Source organism: Sus scrofa, chromosome 7, assembly GCF_054392235.1.
Source record: "Sus scrofa isolate SSC_HxYL_T2T_F1_AM1 chromosome 7, Sscrofa_HxYL_maternal_Yorkshire_Landrace_v2.0, whole genome shotgun sequence".
NCBI classification, from domain to species: domain Eukaryota; kingdom Metazoa; phylum Chordata; class Mammalia; order Artiodactyla; family Suidae; genus Sus; species Sus scrofa.
In genome coordinates, this window is record NC_139389.1 from 96,513,930 (window position 1) to 96,538,224 (window position 24,295).

General features: G+C 40.7%; 1 protein-coding gene across 7 annotated transcripts in view; it reads right to left on the bottom strand.

The window, feature by feature from the left end:
- Positions 1-24,295, bottom strand: part of LOC106504493 (uncharacterized) — a 759,489-nt gene that overhangs the window by 358,269 nt on the left and 376,925 nt on the right. The window lies entirely within an intron of this gene.

Here is a 24,295-nt window from a genome sequence, read left to right on the forward strand (position 1 = left end):
TAATTACGGACCCAAATCTTGAGGAAGATGTTGAAATATTGTTACATAATGCAGGTAGGAGAACAGATCCTGGAAACCTAGTTGAATCACTGGACCTTTTTAATACTCCCCTGCCTAGTTGTGGCAGTACGTGGGCAAGAGAAGCATTCATGGTATAAGAAAGGCCTAGTGACCATGTGCTCAAGCCCCTTAAAGAGGAGAGTCTGGGTCACCCTGTGACAGAAGAGGTGCTAGCAGAGAGTGTAGGGAATCACAATGACCCCTGAGGGAGGGAGCATCACTCCCCTTTCTTGAACAGAGTGCTCAATATGGGAGTTTTTTCTTTCTCATGTGGAATAGAAGTTTCCTCTTTTCTTAGAAGTCAGTTCCCAGGCCCTAATTATTTACCTTAGTAAACTAGGAACAACAATGGAAACTGAAAAAATTGAAATGGCCATTTGCACTCCTGGAGGTCAGAAGCTGCTCAAGGCCAAATGTTACAGGGGCATCTGAGGCCAAGAAAAAACAATTTACTTCTCACAACATTTTATCAGGGAGTCAAGTGGAGTCACCCCCCATTAAAACAAGTTGCCTCTTACACATCGCCTCATCGAGTAGGTCCCCTCAGTGACGAAAGGCCCTCTTGTTTATATGAAATGGAAACTGTGGTGCTCTGTACAGTGGTTCCCAGCATCGGTTCACATTAGAATTCCCTGGAAAGCTCCTTTCAACACAAATCCTGGCCCCAACCCCTGAGTTTCTGATTCAGTCATTTGGGGGTGTGGCTTAAAGGTTTGCATTTCTAACCATGCTCCCCGCCAGGGGATGCTGACTCTGCTGGCCCAGGGCTCTCAATGTGTCAGCTTCTATTCTATACTAAGACTCTACTATGGCTATAAGGATAGCAGGTGACCACAACCAAATGGCTCATCAATGAGTCTGCTTAGGATGGAGATTTGATTTAAAGTATTTTAAACCAAAACTGCAAAATTAATACAAAGAGAAATAAGTGTGTTTGGGGGAAAACCTTGAGCTTATGATACTGGCTTTCCAGTCTCATCCCTGATCCACAGCAAATTGATGAGCCAATTTCAAGAGGGGGTTCTGGTGGCATAGAAAACTTTCATTTAGTCCATCTGCAGTAGGATGGTTGTCTGAGTTTTTTTTTTTTTTTTTTTTCTGTTCAATAGTCTTATCAGCCAGTACCGGAAGTCCAGCCAGTGAAAAGCTTGTAATTGTTTTTATTCACCACAAGCACTAAATGCTGATTCAGATGAGAATTCGATTGATTTTCAGGCAGTGTTTACTCTTTTCCTTGTCATCATGCAGACAGCCAATAAATGATATTAAAGATTAATTAATAGGGAAGCTGTGCGCTACCTGCCAAAGAGATGATTAAGCTCAGAGTCCATGTTCCTTCCCAGAGAAGAAAATAAACCTCAGTAATTAAATGTTCAGAGGCAGCTTTTGTCCTGGGTACAGAGTCCATCCAAGTCAGAATGGGAAAGCTTTCTTAAAAAGCCAAGTGGGTAGACTCAAGCTGCAGCCAAGTCTTAGCCACCCAGTGGTGCCAATCCATGTGAGCCAGCGTGCGAGCCAGCAAACAGCTCCACCTGCCAGGGAAGCAGGAGTCATCGCACAAAGCCTCCATGGGCCTGCCCTCCAAATGGGGCAGCAGCCACCCAGAGCTGGCTCTCCATCCCTACACCTTCCCAGCTCTCATAATCGCATCCCACTTCCCTAAAACGTTCTCTTAATCTAAAGATCACCTTTTCGCAGATGAGTCTGCTGAGGCTGCTCATTTTTCTTCCAAAGAAACACATACCAAAGGTAAGGTTTGATCATTCTAAAAATGCAAAATTAAACAGAAAGTTTAACTGGGGTTGGGAGAGAGATGGGCATGATCTCACCAGACCACTCCTGGGGCCTCACCCTGGATAACAGTTCACAGTTCACCATGTGTGCTTGTATTTGCATGCCATCCCATTATATACTTCCCACAGCTGTGAGAAGTGGTCTTTTTATTGGTTTTTTTCACAGATGAGGATGCTAAGCCAACATGGGTGTGCGGAGTCTAGGGAGAGAAGGTGTCAAAAGATGCCCTGACCAGTGTTGATGTATATCCATTGATTAGCTGTGGGAGGCTCTCACTGACAGTTCTGAATAAGGCACTTGGCTGTACAGCCCAGAACAGCTCCTTGAGGCTGTCATGAAAATCACGCACTGAGAGAAAAACATGGAATGACATAACTTCTAAGTCTAAGGTAAACAGCTAATTCATTAAATAATACACAGTAAATATAGCTAATTCATTAAATAATACACAGTAAAATAAAAGCTATAGCTTATGGATCAATAATGAATACAGCTAATTCATTAAATAATACACAGTAAAATAAAAGCTATAGCTTATGGATCAATAATGCGACCATAGGCAATTCTGATCCAGAATATTTGCAGAGGGACAGAGGACAAACCAGACCTCATGGTCGTCCCATAATTAGCAAAGTGGTGCTTCAAAAACAAATCCCCATGTTTATCAATGTTTTGGGTCATTGTATTTTGAATATTGCTATTGTGGGTGACATGGAGACATATCATACTATAGTTGAAATGTATGATGTGTTTAGCCAACATGAATGCTCTATATGTCCTTGTCCAGAAAAAGATTCTTCAATAAAAACCCTTTTAAAATAAATTATTGGAAGAGTTATATAATCCTAAGGGAAGGACAGAATAATTTCAGTTGAAGCCCTGAAGAAATTTTATGGAGGAGATGACATTTTAGTTCAGTTCTGAAGGACCAGTAGATAATCTATGGTAAGATTAAAAAAAAAAAAAAAAAAAAAACATTTTGAGGTTAGAGGAATTTCTTAAACAATTAATAAACCAAGGCAATGTTGTGGAGGTAGGAAATGTCATGTTATGCTTGAGGAACAGTGAATAGGACAATTTTTTTTAATTTAATTTTTTTCCCCTCTCAAAGAGTAAATGAGTGGAGATTCCATAGTAAGTTTATTAACATACAGTGTTATCTTCTTTAGCATGGACCATGTTCCCCAAAAGTTAAATATTTATGAAGTCACATTTTATTCAAATAAAAGATAAAATTTGCTTTAAGTAATATTCAGTATAAGAATTATAATGGTGATTAAAAGGGCCATAGGCTGCAAAGCTTGATAACATTTGATGTAGTTATCACAAAGGTTACCAGAAGACACTCCAAATAAGTAAAAGCCTTGAAATGGAAATGGCTCCGAATTGATAACTATAGTACTGGGCATGAAATGAAATGAAAGAGTAAATATACCCATTCAGATCAATAGATAACAGTGCCTTTCTTGTGTAGATAAATGTTAAAGTGACCATATTTAATTCCCCGGTCAAGTTCATCTGGGTAGATAGTGAGTCACAAGGAGATAAGCAGCCTAGGTTTTTCATGCTTTTGTGATTGTCTTAAGCTAAGGAAACCTGCCAGAGATTCTGACATAATGGGGGTGAAGGAGAATTTAGGAGAATCTTGAATATTGTATATTGAATGAATGCAAAAATTAATAAATCTAATACAATGTTGAAGGAGATAGAAGTGTGTCTGTCTCTGAGAAGAGGGAAGAGTTGAGGTTATCATTGTAAAAGTGAAAGAATAAAAACAATTCAATTTGTACAATAACAACCACAGCAACATAACAGCAAAAAAACATATAGTATTCATTTATTCTATAAATTTTTGTTGTACAATGTGCTAATATGCTATAGAGATATAATAATAAATAAGTTCCTTCCCTTTTGGAGAAAGACTTTTTAATTTATTTTATTTTAGTCTTCTTAGGGCCACATTCGTGGCATACAGAAGTTCCCAGACTAGGGATTGCATTAGAGCTGCAGCTGCCAGCCTAGCCACAACCATGCCAGATCCAAGCCATTCCTCGACCTACCCAACAGCTCATGGCAACACCAGATCCTTAGCCCACTGAGCAAGGCCAGGGATCAAGCCCACATCCTCATGGATACTAGTCAGGTTCGTTACCACTGAGCTTTGGCAGGAACTCCAAAAGACAATTTTTAAATCTTAGTATTAATAAATACTTTGAAGAAAAACAAAAGCAGGGCAGGAGTACAGAGCAACAGTCATACTAGTTTAAATCAGCAAAGATTTCTCTTAGATTTGCATTTTTTGTGTGTTTACAAAGCATTTCCATAGACTCATTTATTTCACTTTACCTTGATGGAAGAATGTAATTTATGTATTATTCTTATTTTTATGATAAGAATCCCCCAGCACGGGGTAGACATTGGGAAGGGGGTATATTGGTTGTGTTCCTGTAAGCCAAACACCTCTTATAAGGTGCTTTACAAATGCCATTTCATACAATCCTCAGATGATGTTGGTGGTCTGTTTCTTCTTCTCTTAAAAATTCCCACCAGGAGTTCCTGTCGTGGCTCAGCAATTAATGAACCCGGCTAATATCCATGAGGATGCGTGTTCAATCCCTGGCCTCCTTCAGTGGGTTAAGAATCCAGTGTTGCTGTGAGCTAAGGTGTAGGTTGCAGACATGGCTCAGATCTCATGTTGCTGTGCCTGTGATGTAGGCCGGCAGCTACAGCTCCAATTTGACCCCTAGCCTGAGAACTTCCATATGCCCTGAGTGCAGTTAAAAATATGTATATATATCCCCACCATAGGTTCGAAGTTATTGTACAAGGTAAAATGTCAGTCAATGGTAAACATAGTCAAACACAGCATGGTGATTCCAAATCCTGTTCCCATCCCATTGCTCCAGGACTTCATCATGAGTCAGATCAAAAAAAAAAAAAAAAAAAAAAAAAAAAAAAATGCAGGCTGCCTACTTCTTTTCTAGGATGGAAAAGATATGCATGTATATATACATATATGTACAAAAGACTTACATCCTGAAATTTTAAAAAAACTACAATAAGACAATTTTTAAAAGAAAGACAATCTCATAGGAAAAAAAGGAGCAAAGGAACTTAACAGGCACTTCACAAAAAAGAAGATATTCAAGTGGCCAATAAACCTATTAAAAGGTCTCATATTAATCACTGGGGAAGTCAGTTAAAATCAAGGTGACACCACCTCATACACTTCCAGATGCACTAGGAGAAACTGGGTAAAGAGTATAGAGAAACTCGGAGTTCCTGTCGTGGCGCAGTGGTTAACGAATTCGACTAGGAACCATGAGGTTGCGGGTTCAGTCCCTGCCCTTGCTCAGTGGGTTAACAATCGGCGTTGCTGTGAGGTTGCAGACGCGGCTCGGATCCCGTGTTGCTGTGGCCCTGGCGTAGGCTGGCAGCTATAGCTCCGATTAGACCCAAAGCCTGAGCGGCCCAAGAAATAGCAAAAAGACAAAAAAAAAAAAAAAAAAAAAAAAAAAAAGGAGTATAGAGAAACTCTGTGTCACGTTTGTAAATATTCTGTAAATCTAAACTTATTCCTCCAAATATTTAGTTTTTAAAAATCCAAGGAAAAGTGTAGATACTACAACTTTCATTTAGAAGGACAGATGATAGACGGATAGATAGATGATAAATAGAGGTAAAACTGAATCACTATGCTGTATATCTGAACTGAACATTGTAAATCAATCATATTTCAATTTTTTTAAGTGAGGCACAAAACAGTGCTTATTACTATATGATTCCAATTACATAAATTTCAAAAAAAAAAAAAAGAAAAAAAGAAAAGCTAATCTGTGCTAGAAGTTAGCCCAGTACCTTTTGAGGGAAGCAGCTGAAAGGGGGCTGGAGGAGAGCAATTCTGGTCCCAGTAAACACCAAATTCCCTTGGTCTGAGTGTGGATTAGACCTATGAGTTCACTTTGTAAAAAGTTATCAAATTTATTCTATGTCAATAAAAAGGTCTTGAAGTCTTCGGGGCGGGGGGGGAGGAAAAAAACACTTATAGAAAGAAAAGAAAGGATACAGGCGGGATCCCCTGAGAACAGAAGCAGAGAAAGAGCAGCTACCTTGGGAAGATACCCAGGGACCTTCTGTATTGCTCCTGCAGGCCTCTCCATCCACAGCCTCTCATGCCAGCTCTAGCTGTTAGAGCTCCCAGCATAGAGACAGAGCAGGCTTTCAGCTCATCATAAGAACTAAAGGATTTTAAGATCCACGTGTTTTCAAAGTAACACCCAATATTTTCTTTTGATGCAGGCAAAGTCTGTAGGCTCAAAGCTCCTTTCATCTTTTTTACAGACTGAGGCCTATGGCTCTTTCTATTGATACTGAAATGTGGCCTTGGCTTTTCTAGCTCTTAAAGGAGATGTTTAAATAGCTCAAATACATAATGGAAAAACTAGACAGGTAGAGTTGGTAAAGCTCTATTTGAAATGAACCAAAGAGACTGATTTTCTACTTCACACAGTTCCTCTTCAAAGTCAATCCTCTGCCACATGGTTTTGTCTGTGTGTTGGTTTTTGCAAAACATTACACACATGGTTCTCACTGCAACTCTTTTCTGTGTCACTCTTTTTTGTGACATATGACATGAAGGGTCCTGAAACAATCAGCTGGTCCCCTGGGTTCACCCCTAAGCACAGCCACTAGCATGGATCAACCACAGTATTGTACAGATTCACATACTCCTTTGCTCCCTAAGCAAGCATCAGTGGAATGCCTCAGGTACTGGGTTATATACAAGGAGCATGGTGGAGGAGGTAACTCAATATCATATGGGGAACAGGTGACAGCACAGACATTTAAATTAAGTGCTCTCACTCTCCTATGTATGATGTTCCTAGTCTCACTGCCCTATGTCTCTTCCATAAATTAAAATCTAGGGGACCCTCTTGAGCTACTTAAACTTGTTAAAAACAAAAGAAAATGTTAAGGAAAGACGCCTCACCTAGTTGCTAAAAAGATAAAGATTTGGATGTTGGAGTGAGGACCAGTTTTCTTCTTTCACAATGGGAGGTGAAATAAAGTTTATCCACCATCCTGTACCTCCAAAATGGAGCTCGAACCCATATCACTGGCACCAGGAGAGAATCAACGTGTGTGGCCTTTCAAAGGAAAAATAAATAGGAAAGCTGTACTAGTAAACGTTTACTCTCTTGGACTTTAATTTTCTCCAAGCATGACAAATGTATTTGACAATCAACAGTCAAGTTTTGATAAAGCATTCTCACCTAGTATACCAGATAATTACAATGCAAGGGATGCACATGTCAGAAAAGATACTTTGCCCTCTTGGAGGATTTTCCATCACACAAAACTATCTCTACATTACACATAACAAGTGATCATGCCATTGTTGGGCAAAATTTGTTTCAAAAATTTCTCTAAGTTAAGCCAACATGACCCTCCCTGTAATTTTTTGTCCTTACTCTGAATTTTGCCTTTGGAAGAAGCATGTTAAAAGCTTAATCCCTCTTTACCTTGACAGCACTTTAACGATTTAAAAACCACAAGTGTATCACCCACCGCAGGCTTTTTTTTTTTGGTCAAAATTAGAACCTTATCCTCTACGATTACATGTAATTTTCCAGTCAATATAATCTTTTTAAAAAGACCAGTTTAATGGTAAGACTTAACCTTTATTTTTGGATTAAAAATTAGTATATATTCACTGTAAAATTAATTTTAAACCCAGATAAAAATGAATAAAAATCACCATTTATCTCATTACTCTCAAGAAAAGCAAGTATTTTTTGTATATTTCTTCAAACTCTTCCCTGCATATTTATAGCTTGCATATTGTAAAACAGGTCCATCCAGTACATACTATTTCAAACCTTAGAGGTTTACCTAAATATAACGAACACTTTTTCTTTATCAAAAGTGCTACTATGGAGTTCTCATTGTGGCTCTGTAGGTTAAAGACCAGATGTTGTCTCTGTGAGGATGTGGGGTTCAATCCTTGGCCTGGCTCAGTGAGTTAAGGATCTAGTGTTGCCATAAGCTGCGGTGTAGATCACAGATGTGGCTGGGCTCCAGTGTTGCCATGGCTGTGGTGTAGGCCGGCAGCTGCAGCTCTGATTGGACACCCGGCCAGGAAGCTTCCATATGCTACAAGTGTGGCCATAGAAAGAAAAAAGGTACAAGTGGTTCTGGGGAAAAAATAATCACATAAACTCACTTTTTCCTGTTCTATTCAATTAAACGCCGTGTAAATAACTCATTTAGACAATAATAAAAGAACTTTGAAAGATGGAAAGGAGGAGAACTGGCTAGAAACCATAGACTTGAGGAACATAACCATGGTGAGTTTCCTGGGTTCAGGTCTAATCTTCCCCATACCACAGACTGGGCTGTAGAGAGACCTGTAGGCCCCAAACCCACACAAAGAGAAAACACAAAAACAAAGAAAAGCCTCTTCTCTTTGGCTAAAAAAATGGGAAGAGAAGCCCATCTTCCCCTTCATTTCCACAACCAAAAAGCGGTCCAAGCTATCTATAGCAGAGCAGGGAATCCCAGGTCAACCCATCCCCTACTCTACAGCCAGGACCCTGGCCCTGAAGCCCAACCTGCTGACAGCAGCAGCAGCAGCAGTGAGATTTTTGTGCCTTTCTGATCCCCAGCCAGTGACACAAGAACATCACATCTAGTGGCTTCTGCCCCCCTCACACACATACACAGAGAAGTTGGCCCAGGAACAGCAGGTAACCTAGCAAAGTGACTTTCACTTCTGCAGATGTCACTAGCAGGGATTGAGTTAGGAGTCTCTCACACACACACACACACACACACAAGACCAAAACAGCACTGCAAAAGCTCTGAACACTGAAATACATGGAAATCAAGCTGCAAAAGTAGGTTAGAACTTACATAATAAATCTAAACAAAGCCACTGCTTCCTAAAATAGAAGATTTAAATAGGATCAAGATTATTAACGTAGTAACTAAAACATCCAGGAGAAAATAAAACATCATCCATGCAAGGAAACAGGAAAAATCACCATTTGAATTAGAGAAGACAATCAATTTATGTCAACACTGAGATGCATCAGATGTTAAAATTATCTGCTAAGGATTTTAGAATAGCTGTCATAAAACATGTTCTAACAATCAATTTCAAAACCCCCTTTAAAAAAAAAAAAAGCCAATCTCAGCAAAGACAGAAATTATAAAAGGGACCAAATGAAAATAACAGAACTAAAAAGATAACCAAAATTTAAAAGTGGCTGGATGGTCTCAGGAGTATGAAGATAACAGAATAGAATCAATGAGCTTGAAAACAGATCAAGAGAATTTACTCAATCTGCACAACAGAGAAAAAAAAAAATAGACTGAAAAATATCAACAAACAGAGCCACAAGGCTCTGTAGAGCAATAGCTAAAGACCTAATGTTTGTATCACTGGAATTCCAAAAGGAGCTCTGGAGAATGGGACTGAAAAATGTTAAAAAAAAATAATGCCAGAAGATGTTTAAAACAGGCAAAAATCATAAACCTGAAAATTCAGGAAGCTCGATGAACTTCAAAAAAGATGAACATAAAGACATTCACATAAAGACACAACATAATCAAACTTCTTAAAACTAAGATTAAAAAACAAAAACAAACCAAAAAAGAAAAAAAGAGAAAAAGAAACCTCTTTAAAATAAACAGAAGGAAAAGACCCAGAGCAGGAGTGCAACATATACAATGAGAGGAGGCAGGAAAGAGGAACTTTCCACCTCCACTTCTTGCTTCTCCTCTTCACTCAAATTCTAGTGGGAATGATGCTGCATCTTTGCCACAACATTTACTGTGTGACCCTGGGGAAGTTACACAACCTCTGTGAGACTCCATTTCCCCAGCTGCAAATGGAGAATAATGAAACATACCTCAATGAACCACGAAAATCACATGAGAAAGTATAAGCAAAAGCTCCTGTTACACAGAAGATAGTTGACAAATGGAGTCCACCTATTCTCTAGCTTTACTGCTTCAGAGATTTATATTCATTCTTCAGAGTTGACCACATGTCAACTCTGGTCTCCACCAATGACCCTGATGGATACATAGAATCTTGCTAAATGCTCTAATAATTCTTAAATGCATCATGCATTCTGAATTTCCCTTTTAAATAATGGAAATTATGGTTTAAAGTATTCCAACCTTCCCTTTCTAAAGTAGTATCTATAATGTAATAAGCCCTTAGAGGATGCCAAGATCTGTGGAATATATACAATTATAAAAAGCTGGAAGCCAAATGTTCCATTCCAGGTGTCTTTGTCAAGCAGTGACTTCCCCCATTTCTTTTCACATGACCTTTTTGTTCTTCATTGAGGCTCGCTTTTTTACACGGAGTGCTTGGGAACTCTCCTCCACCAAGTCCTGAGCTATTCAAGATGTCTGGCAAAAAGATTTCCAAGTGTAGGTGTATGTAATTAGGATCAGGTGGGTTGTCCTCTTTACTCACCCTTCTTTCCATCTGTTTTGTCCCTTGCTTGTCATCTATCATGCTGAATAATTGAATCCAGATTAAAGCCATTTTCTCTTGCATCTCCCCAACCATAAACAGAAATCTCTATCTCTCGCACATACACACACACACACACGTATGTATTTATATACACATAACCATATATATGATTTTTTTAATGGGAATGGGAAACTTGGGAACAGGAGAGCGCATGATGGGAAGTATTAACACATATGCAACAGACCATTTGGGGAATATTGCCCAGCAATACTCAGCCAAGTTAAAGGAAATTGATGAAGGGATTCCAACTGGCCAGATTTCTCCTGGAATCCATAAAAATGCAAAATTACATTTTATGCATGAGCAGAGAAATCTGTGAATCAGAGCAAAAGATGGATTTACAAGTGTAGTTTTTTTGTGGCTACAGCGTTAATGCTCTCAGAGTGCATGCTGTCAGAACAGTTGTGCACATGGGTCTGTTGTGGTGGGAGAAATAGAATGCACCAAGTACTTGGAAGAAGAGGTAAAGCCAGGAGAGCCTCCCAAAGCCTGTACCCTGCATTTCTTCACATCATATATGGGGCTCATACCTACTCTACTGATATAGCATGTGTTTCAGAGAATTACATAAAGTAAAAAATGTAAGAATTTTTTTAATTAATTTTTTTTTTCTTTTTTAGGGCCGCTCTTGCAGCATATGAAGGTTCCCAGGCTAGGGGTCTAATCAGAGCTACGGCTGCCAGTCTATGCCACAGCCACAGCAATGCCAGATCTAAGCCGAATCTGCAACCTACACCACAGCTCACGGCAACCCGAGATCCTTAACCCACTGAGCGAGGCCAGAGATCAACCTGCGAACTCATGGTTCCTATTCAGATTCATTTCCTCTGAGCCATGACAGGAACTCCAAGAATATTTTAAAATAATGTTGCTATGTAACTCTAAGGCATTTTTTACTACACAGGATGATATGAATTATTTACTTAATATCTATTTATTTTTAAAATTTTTTTATTTTTGTCTTTTTTAGGAGGTTCTGAAGCACATGGAGGTTCCCAGGCTAGGGGATGAATTGGACTGTAGCCACTAGCCTACACCACAGCCACAGCAATGCAGGATCTGAGCCGTGTCTTCAACCTACACCACAGCTCACCACAATGCCGGATCCTTAACCCACTGAGTGCGGCCAGGGATCAAACCTGCATCCTCATGGCTACCAATCAGATTTATTTCCACTGAGCCATGACGGGAACTCCTCAAATGAAAGATTGTTTATTGAAATCTTTATGAGGACCAGAGCATGATGTTATCTAGATCCAAAAGCTTAAAAGACAGGTAGGTATTCTCCAAGATATAAAGTGTTCCACATATAAGCAAATAGATGAGGACTCAAGTAATAACAACATGTTTAAGTGAATAGGAGCAGTGGAGGGTGTGCAGGAGAGAATTAGGACAGAGAGATAGGTATCATAGGAAGATGCAGGCCAACAAGTGCTTTGCAGGAGTTCCCATAGTGGCTCAGCAGTTAACGAACCCAACCAGCACCCGTAAGGTCACAGGTTTGATCCCTGGCCTTGCTCAATGGGTTAAGGATCTGGCATTGCTGTGAGCTGTGGCGTAGGTCGCAGAAGTGGCTCGGATCCTGCACAGCTATAGGCCAGCAGCTGTAGCTCCAATTCAACACCTAGCCTGAGAAACTCCGTGGCCAAAAAAAAGAAAGAAAGAAAGGCTTTACATGCAATAGTGAATATCTTAAACCCTTTCTTAAAACTTGCAAAGACTGTCAAGGCAAGAGATGTCATGATAATACTGAAATTAATGACAATGGTCTTTGTCTTTGGAACCTCTCAGTCAGTGATGCAGATAATGAAAAGGAAAAAAAAAAAGATGACTCTAAGTATAAATAGAGTTATGAAAGAAAAAAGTATCAAATGAAAGATTGCCTTGTGTGTGGTACCCAGTAAATACTTCATATATATTGATGAAGGTCTGAGTTAATGGGTGGACAGATGGATGGATGGATGGTAGAAATGCTACAATCTATTTCCAGGTCAGCAATCTCTTCCTTCCTGTAGTAAAGTGGCCACTGTCTAGGCAAAAAATGACCAAGATCTGTCCATTCCCTCAATTAGCCCCATCCACCATCGAGCTCTTAGACTTCATTAAGATGCATGAAAAATTTGAGACCCCAAAATAAAAATCTAAATGGAAATCAAAGCAGCAATCTCCTCAACAGTAAAAAAGATAGTATGAGAAAAAGAATGGGTCACTATGCTATGCAGCAGAATTTGACACAACACTGTGTATCAATGACACTCTAATAAAAACAAAATAAAATTATAAAAAGGATTGTTTTTGTTGGTTGTACTCTTATAAGAAGCAACATTTAAAAGTCAATTATGGGAGTTCCCGTCGTGGCGCAGTGGTTAACGAATCCGACTAGGAACCATGAGGTTGCGGGTTCGCTCCCTGCCCTTGCTCAGTGGGTTAACGATCCGGCGTTGCCGTGAGCTGTGGTGTAGGTTGCAGACGCAGCTCAGATCCTGCGTTGCTGTGGCTCTGGCGTAGGCCGGTGGCTACAGCTCCGATTCGACCCCTAGCCTGGGAACGGCCGCGGGAGCAGCCCAAAGAAATAGCAAAAAGACAAAAAATAAATAAATAAAAAATAAAAGTCAATTATGTACATTTTAAATGTTTTTCATTGTTATTTTTATGTCCTACATCTACTCATTGTGCTTATGTAATGCAGATACACAGTTGTTATTATTGAGCATCTTTCTTGAAAAAGAACACCAATCATCTCTACTCTCTCTTTGATAAAAGGACTTCCGTTATTGGAAAATATATCAAAATACAAACCACATTAACTTTTAGACGAAATCAAACATTTCTTTGTCATCCAATGAATTTCACTCCAGTTAGTATTTCAGCAGCTAAACCAATGAGAATCTCTATGTTAAAAAGCCGAATCCAATAATGCTAAGGCAAGAAGTTACAGAAGTGTTTAGTTTAGTGCTTAAGGGCTGAATTCACTTTCTATCCCTTCCAAATTATTTGACATTGCTAAGCCTTAGTGTCCTCCTCTAAAGGCCTGGTAATAATAGAAGTAACTGGTTCATGGGATGATTTTAAAATTGAATGAGGAGTTCCCATCATGGCGCAGTGGAAACAAATCCAACTAGGAGCCATGAGGTTGTGGTTTTGATCCCTGCCTCGCTCAGTGGGTTAAGGATCCAGCATTGCCGTAAGCTGTGGTGTAGGTCGCAGACTCGGCTCAGACCTGTTGTTGCTGTGGCTGTGGTGTAGGCTGGACACCTCCGACTGGACCCCTAGCCTGGGAACCTCCATATGCCACGGTGCAGCCCTAAAAAGACAAAAAATAAAATAAAATAAGATAAAATAAAATAAATAAAAATAATGTATATACGAGTGTGCATATTTTGGTCATTGCTGGCATATAGCAAGCATTTACTAAATTTTTTTTTTTTTTTTTGGTCTTTTTAGGGCTGCATCCAAGGGAGATGGAAGTTCCCATGCTAGGGGTTGAATTGGAGCTACAGCTGCCAGCCTAGGCCATAGCCACAGCAACACTAGATCTGAGCCACATCTTTGACTTACATCACAGCTCAGGGCAACACTGGATCCTTAAACCCCAGAGCAAAGTCAGGGATCAAACCGGCATCCTCAAGGATACTAGTCAAGTTCATTACCCACTGAGCCACAGCAGGAACTCCCATTCTCCCATTTACTAAATTCTAATTGCTAAAGTTGCAGGGGTAGGGGGAGAAATTCCTTCATTATACAGGCAAGGGACTCTGAAGTCATGAGAAATAACTCAAGTTTACAGTGGAATTTATCTTGAGTTTCACACAACCATCTCTAGCATAGATGCTTCTTCTTTATGAGCCTACGGATTTTTAAAGCAAAACAAACAGCAAACAGAAACTATGGCAGTAATGTTAAAACTGAGGACTGGATGAATTGGAGGCCAATTGGAGGCTCTAGCAGAATCAATTTGGCTTCAAAGTCCTATCAGACATAATGAAAATATCATAAAGAAGAAGCAATATTAGAAAGTGCTTTCTAAACACTCAATCAGCACACAATTTGTAACAGTTCTATCCAATTAGAGAAAGAAAGGAAAAAAAAAAAAGAAAGAAAGGCAAATCTGAAATTTCAGAGGACAGGTTTGTAAATACAAACTTAAATGGGGATATTGTCAGGTTCTGATGCCCTTTTTTTCCTCTGACCTCGGTTCACCAGTAATACCCTCTGGCTTCTTCACAAGGACTTATTACAAGAATCTATACTTTTTCAGTCCAGAGTCTTCACAGGTCAGCAAAACTGGAGCCTTAATGGTTTTCTTATAAGCTTTCCCACACTCTTTGCCTTGGCTGAAACCTCAATATAGTATCATTTATCATAAGTTAACTATTTGACCTTCAAATTTAAACCAGGACCTGGCAATGCAGCCAACTACAATGGTGAGGAGAGCAGAGAACCTAGCTTTTCTCTTAAAAAGGCTCATTTCCAGTGGTGCTTAAGTTTCTTTCTAAGCAGAGACCAAAATTGGTTTTAATTTTATTGGCATTAGCTATCTTCTCCAGGACAATAAATACATTGGCTCAATTCCTGGCACTGTGTTGCATCCACTTAACATTTCTGCATTTAAAAAAAGAGGCTTGCCCATTTCCCAGATGCCTGATCAGGATATAGGGATCTGATCCCAGAATTAACACAACCTTTGTAATGGGTTCTTTCTGGGAGAGAAATGGGGAATGAATGAGGTGGCCTGAAAGTCTTGGAGCATGACCTACATCCTGTCACCCCATCAAAGGGTGTGGAGGGTGGAAAGACTGGAGGGGGACCCAGGCCAGCCTAGTTGAGGATGGAGCCAGCAATGATAACCCAGGCGCCAGGAAGGAACAGGCCAAAGTTTTGCTAAACAAAATGGACTGCTCTGGAAGAGGAACCAAAGCCCAGGGCTGGAGATTCAGATGCTTGGGTATATATGTTTCAAGTAGCAGTAATACTTCAAATATAGAAACTTCAAGAGCCTCAGGATCTTGTTCTGGAGGCTCAAAATAGAGAAGATATTTGCTAAATAACCCTTCCCCCTAACTGCCTCATTCCCACCGGTTTGCATCCTGATTGGCTGAGAAGAGCTCAGAAAGAGCAGAGACAGAGTTATAGCAGTTGCTTCCTCAGGGGTTGTTGTGGAAATCCAATCAGAGGCTGAGTATCAGAGGACCTGGCCCAGGGTATTTATGTAACTGTTAGTCCCCTCCCTTGCAAAGACATCATGGTACATCTTCTGCCGTTTTAACATAAGATAAAGTCCAAAAGATATATTTCTGGGAGGTTCCTAGGGATAAAATCAATATTTAGCAAGCTCCAAAACCCATGCTTCATTTTAGACATTTTAACTCTGATTAGACTTGCTTTCAAAGAAAAAGCTTTTATGTATCTACCTTCAATGGGGCCAAATATGCATAAACTAGATGTCAGTGATTATCTTCATTTTTTTCCTTCCCATCACATTGCTAAATTTTCCAGGACATTCACCCACCCACAAAAGATTAAGCTAAAAAATAGACATCACAATTAAGCTGAATAAAGGTAAAAGGAAACATTGTGTTAATAAAAACCTAATTTGCATACGTACTGTTCTGTATGGTATTCAGATGAATAAGAAAACAATGGATATAACAGGAAAATTATACCAGAATTGAATTTCACATGGATCATTTGATATTCTACCTGTGCTGTGAGCAAGTCATGTTGCATTAGATCAAATCCTGATTTTATTCCATTGCCGAATATCCCATTGTCGCGTCCTCGCCTTTTGCCTCTTCATTACAGGGATGTAATTGCAGGATGAATCCCTGAGAGCTTGTTGTTCAACTGCCCATGTGTGCCTGTTTCACAATTTGCCATTGTTACAAGACACTCTGGTTAATAAGCAGATAATGGGATATGCAAATTGCATGTACCTGATGAGGAAGGAAAAGCGTGCCTTCTCACCTTTGCATAAATACTAGCTGACTTCTTTGTGACCATGGAAGCATCTCAGTCTGCATGATTTATGGAGTGTTCTGTCCAGGCAGAAAGAACTAGCTCTTTGCTTTGAGGAAATACAGGTAATGAAATTGTTTTCTTGCAATTTACAAGACTTGGTGTATGGGCAACACAGGAAGGTCTGAGGACAGAGGAATCTTTTAAAAATAGGTTCGTTAAATCATAAAATAAAATGAACCCCACATTGCAAAATGTTTCAATCAGCGCCGGAAGAGTTATAAAATATGATGCCAAGTCCAAAAAACCTCAAGGATGTTCACAAGATGTCAAATTGATATGGAAACTTACCAGAGGCAGACTATGGTGATTCAGCCCCAGGGTACCAGAGAAAATAAGAAGGCGATTTAGTAATTTTTAAACATTGGTAATTATTTGAGGTTCTGCATTAACCCCCTCCGGGGCAGTGTTCCACCAGACATGGCACTGCAATCAACCAGCCCATCAACTCGCTGCTCTGAAGCGGAAGAAAGAGCCCGGGGTTTGTAGAAAAAAAGATATGGCTTTGAAGGGTGACCTATGACATGTCTCTGGCTTCAGTTTTCTCATCTGTAAGTGGAAATAATAACTATACAGGCTTTTATAAGATCATTGTAAGGTTCAAAAGTCGGGATAATTAAGGGAACTGTGTGCTGGGTAGCTTCCCTTTGGCCAGCCCCCTTCTCCAGCTTCAACTCTGCCCTGGGAGACCCTCTTGGATGAATTTATCCAGCCCCTGCAATCTCTGGCTTTATTTTATTTTATTTTTGTTAACCCTCCGGCGTTAGGTTGGGTGTGGCAATGGAGAGCAGAAGCAGGAGAGCAGAAGGAAGAAAGAGAGTTCAGGAGTGTGTTCCCTTGGTTCTCTCCTGGAAAGGTCACCCCAGGCTACTTATGTCCTTTGATCAGAGATGGTAGCATCTACCAGGTCACCATTTCCACCTGGCCCCTCTTTGTGGATTTTAGTAACAGTCTCTTCCCTCATTTCTTTATGCATAAGTGCTCCCAAGTTTGTTACTAGCCCAGAGTTTTGCTTTATCCATTGTGATTTTCTTACATCCCGCTCATGCCTTCTTCAGAGTTCTTTTATTAATCATTACTCAGATTATCCTAATTTGAATGTCCTGCCTGAGCCCCGCCAAGTGGCTCAATAATACATACTCTGAAAATATTTTATGGGAGAATACAGTTTTAATTAAAAATAATAAAAAGAAGAGTTCCCGTCGTGGCTCAGGGGAAACGAATCTGACTAGTATCCGTGAGGATGCAGGTTCGATCCCTGGCCTCGCTCAGTGGGTTAAGGATCTGGCATTGTCGTGAGCTGTGGTGTAGTTTGCAGACTCGGCTCAGATGCTGGTGCTGCTGTGGCTGTGGTGTAGACCAGTGGCTGCAGCACTGATTCAACCCCTAGCCTGGGAACTTCCATATGCTGTGGGTACAGCCCTAAAAATGTAAGTAAGTAAGTAAGTAAATAAATAAATAAAAAGAATTCCAAAGCCAACTGTCAAATTCTCCAATATAATTCCTTCCTTACAGATCAGTCAAGTAGTCCTGAAAATGAAAAAGCAAACGACAATATGTATGTAGGAAAACAAAAGAAGGTGAATCACTTCTACTTTCACCTGGGTTTCTCCTTAGTGGTCTAGATGCTAAAACCTGTATTACTAAGCAAACGAGGCACGTACATCTATTTGTAGTCCACCTTTTATCAAATACTGTCCTGAAGTGTTCCTATCAAGATCGGGCTGAGACCCTTCATCGCTGTGCAGATCTCTTAGATGAAGACACCAACTTCTTGTGTCTGGTGTGTGATTGCTGTGCCCTCCACAGCTGTAACAGACCCCCGAGTGAATAGCTGCCTCCCTGATAACAGAGTCAAGAGCTCTGATTAGACAGTGGCTCCCCCCAGTCCCATGAGAAAGGCAGGGTGAATCCCTATGTCTGAATCCATTTTCCGAGGGTCAACACTGGGAGAATTTGTGGGCCTCAGTCTGGACCTTGCTCCTTCCTCCACCTGCCTCTGGCTATAAAAGAGAGTTACATTATGCCTAACTCTTAAGCCATCAAACACAGGAAATTCTCCCAACTGACTTGAGAGATCAGAGGGAGGTAGAAATAAAAATAATGAAATCCAGTCATATCTCCACCCTAAGTAAGACATGGCGCTTTTGTAGTAGTTGTTAATTGGTGGTGTAATTTGGGACTCAACTTTCACGTACAGATAAGCTGAGAACAGAAACATCACAATTACACAGATGAAGATAGAACATTTTCAATGAGCCTGTGGTGGAATGCGCCCTGCATTTGGCAGAGAGGTTCCTGAGTTTGAGGTCCCTGCTTTCCCTCTGATCATGTCCCTCTAGGCCACCTGTGCATCTTTTGGTCCCTATTATTTTTCAAGTGTAATTTATAGATACCAACACCTTTCCCAAGAGAATCTCCTAACGGAGGGTTATGATTATCAGCAAAGGTGACAATAAAGGATAACACCTTGCAAAATACAACTGTACGCAAATGTGCTGCCTTGTTATTAATAAAGAGATGAAAGTAGGCCTGTACAAATGCATTGGAACTGGAAGAGTCCCCAGGGGCTTGTAGTGAAAATGTTCCCAGAATTAAACACTTAGGATGGATGAGGTCATCAACGGTAACTTCTTTTTTGGGGGGTGGGAAGGCAGATTGTGATCACAGATGCAAAGAATGCATTTGAAGATTTTAGATGAAATAGAGCCAACTGAACTGCTTTGAAATTTCCTGAGGTGACCCTTCCTATACCTAGGGTGACTAAGCTCCCCAATTTGCCCAGGCCTGCAGGGACCTTCAGGGCTAAAAGCAGGAAGGTCCTAAATAACCAAGACTTACCTACCTTACCTACACCTGCCCAGCTCCAGTGGACAGATCCCTATACCTTCAATTCCCAGGGCAAGGTGGTATTTCTCCACTGAAATCCATTTTATCTTCTCTCCTTTTAAAGCTGCATTTGCCCTTTCAAGTGTCTTATCCTCCTACTAAGCATGCAGAAGAAAGAGAGGTACACAGTGACCTCTGTCCTTTGAAAGGATAGACTGCTTGGACCTGTAGGAATACTATTTTTATCCACCTTCTTTATTGATATAACTTTTCACACACACTCTTTCTCTCCAATTACTTCCAAAGAGGGCAGCAGAATTCCCAAATAAGAATTTTACCACTTCATTCCACATGCTCCCCTTAGAGTTTTTAGGAGAAAATATTATGTTTTCTTGTGATTCTACAAACATTATGCAAAATGTGGTCTCACCTCATAGCTTCTATGGCCTGGATCTGCTAGGTGATGTCACCTGCTTAAACAATTACTTTTGCTGGCAATAGATTTTGGGTGCATAAAAGTATTGTAGATAAAGTTTGACTTTATTTTTTGCTTCACACCTGCAGCGTATGGAAGTTCCCAGGCTAGGGGTCAAATCAGAACTCGGCTGCCAGCCTACACCACAGCCACATGGGATCCAAGCTGCATCTGTGACCTACACCACTTATGGCAACACCAGATCCCCAACCCACTGAGCAAGGCCAGGAATAGATCCTGCATCCTCATGGATACTAGTCAGATACATTTTCACTGTGCCACAATGGGAGCTCCCAGCATTTGACTCTTGAAGACTGGTGGCCATAGTTCTCTCATTAGCCAGCTGAAGACACCAGGCTCCTCTCTTCAGAGTAAATGGTGCCTCAGCAGCAGAGAAAAGGAGACAGAGGAGCTAAATTGTAGCCATTATCCTCTATTTTCACTAAAATTTAGTTTAACTTCATTCACTTCCAGCAGTTTCTTGGGATATACGCTGAGCACAGGGTGCTACGCATGGATGTGAGAGAGGAACAAGCCACGGCTCTTAATCCCTTGGGAGATCAGTCCGATGGGGAGCCCAACATACAGTTAACTGGGAAGGCAGGTCGTAGTGAGTGCTGCAGAACTGTGCTGCTAACATGGAGCCCCCAGAGACAGCATCTGAGCATCACCTGGAAGCTTGTGAGATGTGTAGAATCTCCTGCCCTCACCAGACCTCGTGAATCAGAGTTTGTATTTTAACAAGCTCCCTGGTGAACTTGTTATGTACTTGAAAGCCTAAGAAGCACCGGAAATGTAAAGGAGCTCTTTACATTTTATGCACGAAATGTAAAAGCAAAATGTTTACACCTGGAGGGACGGATGCCAGCAGTTAGGACCCTCCCTGAAAAAGGGATGAGGGAGGAACCCCAAAGGAATTGACATGACATCAGGTGGGTCCAGAGAGCAGCAAACCAGAGCAGAGGATTAAGATTGGGATGGGTGGAAATCAGGACCATCAAAGGGCTTGAAAGTCAAATTGGGAATCTGGACTTAGTCTGAAGAAATAAAAAGTCAATGATGGTTTTGAGGAAGAAAGGCTTTGATCAGAACTGTGCTTTAGAAACATACTACTAGCTGCTATGGGGAGGAGGGAAGTGAGGGGGAAAATGAGAATAAGAGTTGAGTAAGTTTTGAAACAGCATCAGATATTAATCATCCCCAGCTCCATTCCCAGGGAACCTATCAATAGTTTAGCTCCTCAGTGCCCCACCGCACCTACTCTTCAAATGCAGCTGCTGCTGCCCACTGACATCTGAGAACAACTGTTGATCACTGATTCATGGTAAGGCCAGCATATTGGCTCCTTTAAGAAAACAAAAAACTGTAATTTCTTTCCCCGAAACAATTCTGATTTGGGGAATGTACTGGGTTAAATGGAGATTCCCCAAAAGATGTGTCCATACGCTAACCCCCAGAACCTGTGCCCGTGCTCTTACTTGGATAATGGATCTTCACAGATGTAATTTTCCTGGATTGAACGGATGAACCATGAACCCAATGACAAGTGTCCTTGTCGAAGGCAGAAGAGAAGACCCAGATAAAGGGAGGGAGAAGGAAAGAGGTCATGGGAAGACAGAGGGAGAGATGGGAATGATGCAGCCTCAAGCCAAGGAAAGCCTGGGATCACCAGAAACTGAAAGAGTCTGGGAAGCCTTCAGAGGGAGCGTAGCACCTTGATTCTAAACTTCTGGCCTCCAGAACTGTGAGAGAATGAATTTCTGTTTTTAGCTTTCTAATTTGTGGTAGTTTATTACAATGGTTTTAAGAAACTAATGCAGAGGGTGATTGGGGCATTTGAATTTACATATTCAAGTGAAGAAACGTTTGCAAAGTGTATAAGCATAAAATCGAAACTGTGATGTGGACAACAGCGATGCACAACAATTTAATTGATAACAATGGTGTCCATGATTGAGCATAAGACGTCCCTGTCCCCATTAGTTGGTCATCTCTATCCTGAGTTCTTTGACCAAGATTATGATTATATAGACCATATATGTTCTCTTTTCTTGTTCCTCCTCCCCTAATACACAACTAATAACACACACCTTTCTTTCATCTAAGTCAGTGTTTTTCATGTGACCGAGTAACATGTTCCTTCTCAAATGTGTCGAATTCCCAGAACTTGCAAATAAATGACCATGCATGGCCAAGCAATGTTGCCCATGTGGTGAATTAAAGATTTTGAGGAGTTGTCTCTATGGTGCAAAAGGATTGGTGGTGTCTTGGGAGCGCTGGGATGCAGGTTCAATCCCTGGCCCAGCACAGTGGGTTAAGGATCTGGCATTGCCACAGCTGCAGCTTAGGTTGCAACTGCAGATCAGATCTCATCCCTGGCCCGGGAACTCCATATGACGTGGGGCGGCCAAAAATTAAAAAAAAAAAAAAAAAAGATTTTAAGGTGGGGAGATTATCCTAAATCATCCAAATGGGATTAATATCACAGGGACCTTTTATAGGAAAAGGGAGAAGGGAGATGTTATTATAGAAGCAGAGATCAGAGGATGTGGAGCCGGGAGCCATGGAATGCAGCAGCCTTTAGATATAGGAAAAGGGAAGGAAACAGACTCTCCCCTAGATCCTCCATAGGGACCAATGCTCTGCTGACCTATTTTAGACATGTTGCCTCCAGGAACATAAGATAGTATGTGTGTGTTGTTTGAAGCCACCAAGTTTGGGGGAATTTGACATAGCAACAATAGGAAACTAATACACCACAATCTATTTTTTTTTTTTCATCATGGCTTCTCTAAGGAATATTTTTAGCCATTTTTCCCTTAACCACCCCCATTCTAGCATGAAATATCACAGATACATTGTACCAATTTATGTACTGTGATCCTTAGGAGAGACACAGACTATTGTAACATCTAAGATTTTTTTCACCCCCTAAGAATCAATTTCACTCCTTTGGGGCAATATTATCCTTGTTGAGAATGCATAACTCAATTTAGATCCATCCTTCCTAGCACAACTCAAGTATTATCATCTCCATGAAGATTCCTCAAATAATCCAAGCCATTTTGGATCATAGGAGCATTTTCCTGATCACCTCTACCACTGCCCAATCCATTGAGTGCCTTTAACTAGTCATATAGTTTATTCTTCAATATCTTTATCAATCAACCCCTTTCCAAAGATGAAGTGTCCAACAGCTAAACTCTGCTGAAAATATTTTTCAGGAGTTCCCGTCGTGGCGCAGTGGTTAACGAATCCGACTAGGAACCATGAGGTTGCGGGTTCGGTCCCTGCCCATGCTCAGTGGGTTGACGATCCGGCGTTGCCCATGAGCTGTGGTGTAGGTTGCAGACGTGGCTCGGATCTCGCGTTGCTGTGGCTCTGGCGTAGGTCGGTGGCTACAGCTCTGATTCGACCCCTAGCCCAGGAACCTCTATGTGCCGCAGGAGCGGCCCAAGAAATAGCTAAAAAGACAAAAAAAAAAAAAAAAAAAAAAGAAAATATTTTTCATAGGTTGAGCTGAAACCCAGTAGCTCCCATCTGTTGGTCTCAGCCCTATCCTTTTGGAAGGATATATAATGCGGTTGGTTCCTTTTATACCCAACAGCCCTTATTTGAGGACACCTGTCTCCTCCTAAGTCATCTTTATCTTTTCAGGATGACCATCATATGTTTCATACACAAATCCTTATATGATGTAGTCGTAAGTTTTTTTAACTACACTGATTACACCACAAATGCACTTTTTACTGAGGACCTTCTTCAAGCTTGATATTCTGAACTTGATATTCTCAGAACTGAACTGAGCTGTGCTGGGTATAGTTTGACCAGAATAAAGAAGGTCAGGATCTTAATTGTCTTTTTCTGCATAATCTATTCCTATAGATGCAGCTTTGGGTAACAACGTTTTGTCAGCCATGCTACATTGTTGATTCATACTACGCCTAACATTAGCTAAAATGCACAACATTTTTTTTGTCTTTTTAGGGCCATACCCACAGCATACGGAGGTACTCAGGCTAGGGGTTGAACTGGAGTTGCAGCCACTGGCCTACGACACAGCCACAGCAACACCAGACCAGAGCTGTATCTGTGACCTACACCACAGCTTACGGCAACCCACTGAGTGAGGCCAGGAATCAAGTCTGCATCCTTGCCTCCCAGGGAAATTCCTGATATCTCTGAAAAGAGAGAGACTGGAGTAGAGACAGAGAGTTGTGGATTCAAAAGAGCAGAGAGAAAGATTCAAAGTCTTCACTCACAACTTCTAAATCTCCACCCCCTGAACTTCCAAGCATTCAAGCTTTCACTTCTTGCCAAATGTGGGCATTAAAGTTAAGAAATTTTCAGAAAATAAAAATGACCTCTTAAGGAAAAAATTACAAGACATTTAAAGAACCACAAGCTACAAGGAAGCACAAGGACAACCCAGCAGAGTAGAAGCAGGGCTAATGGAAAAGAAAAAGTAGTAATTCAAAATAAGGTTAGTAAATATGCTTGAGGAGTTAAAGGAGTATTTTCAGAAATACAAAGCAGGAACAAGCATTATGAAGAACCAACCAAATATA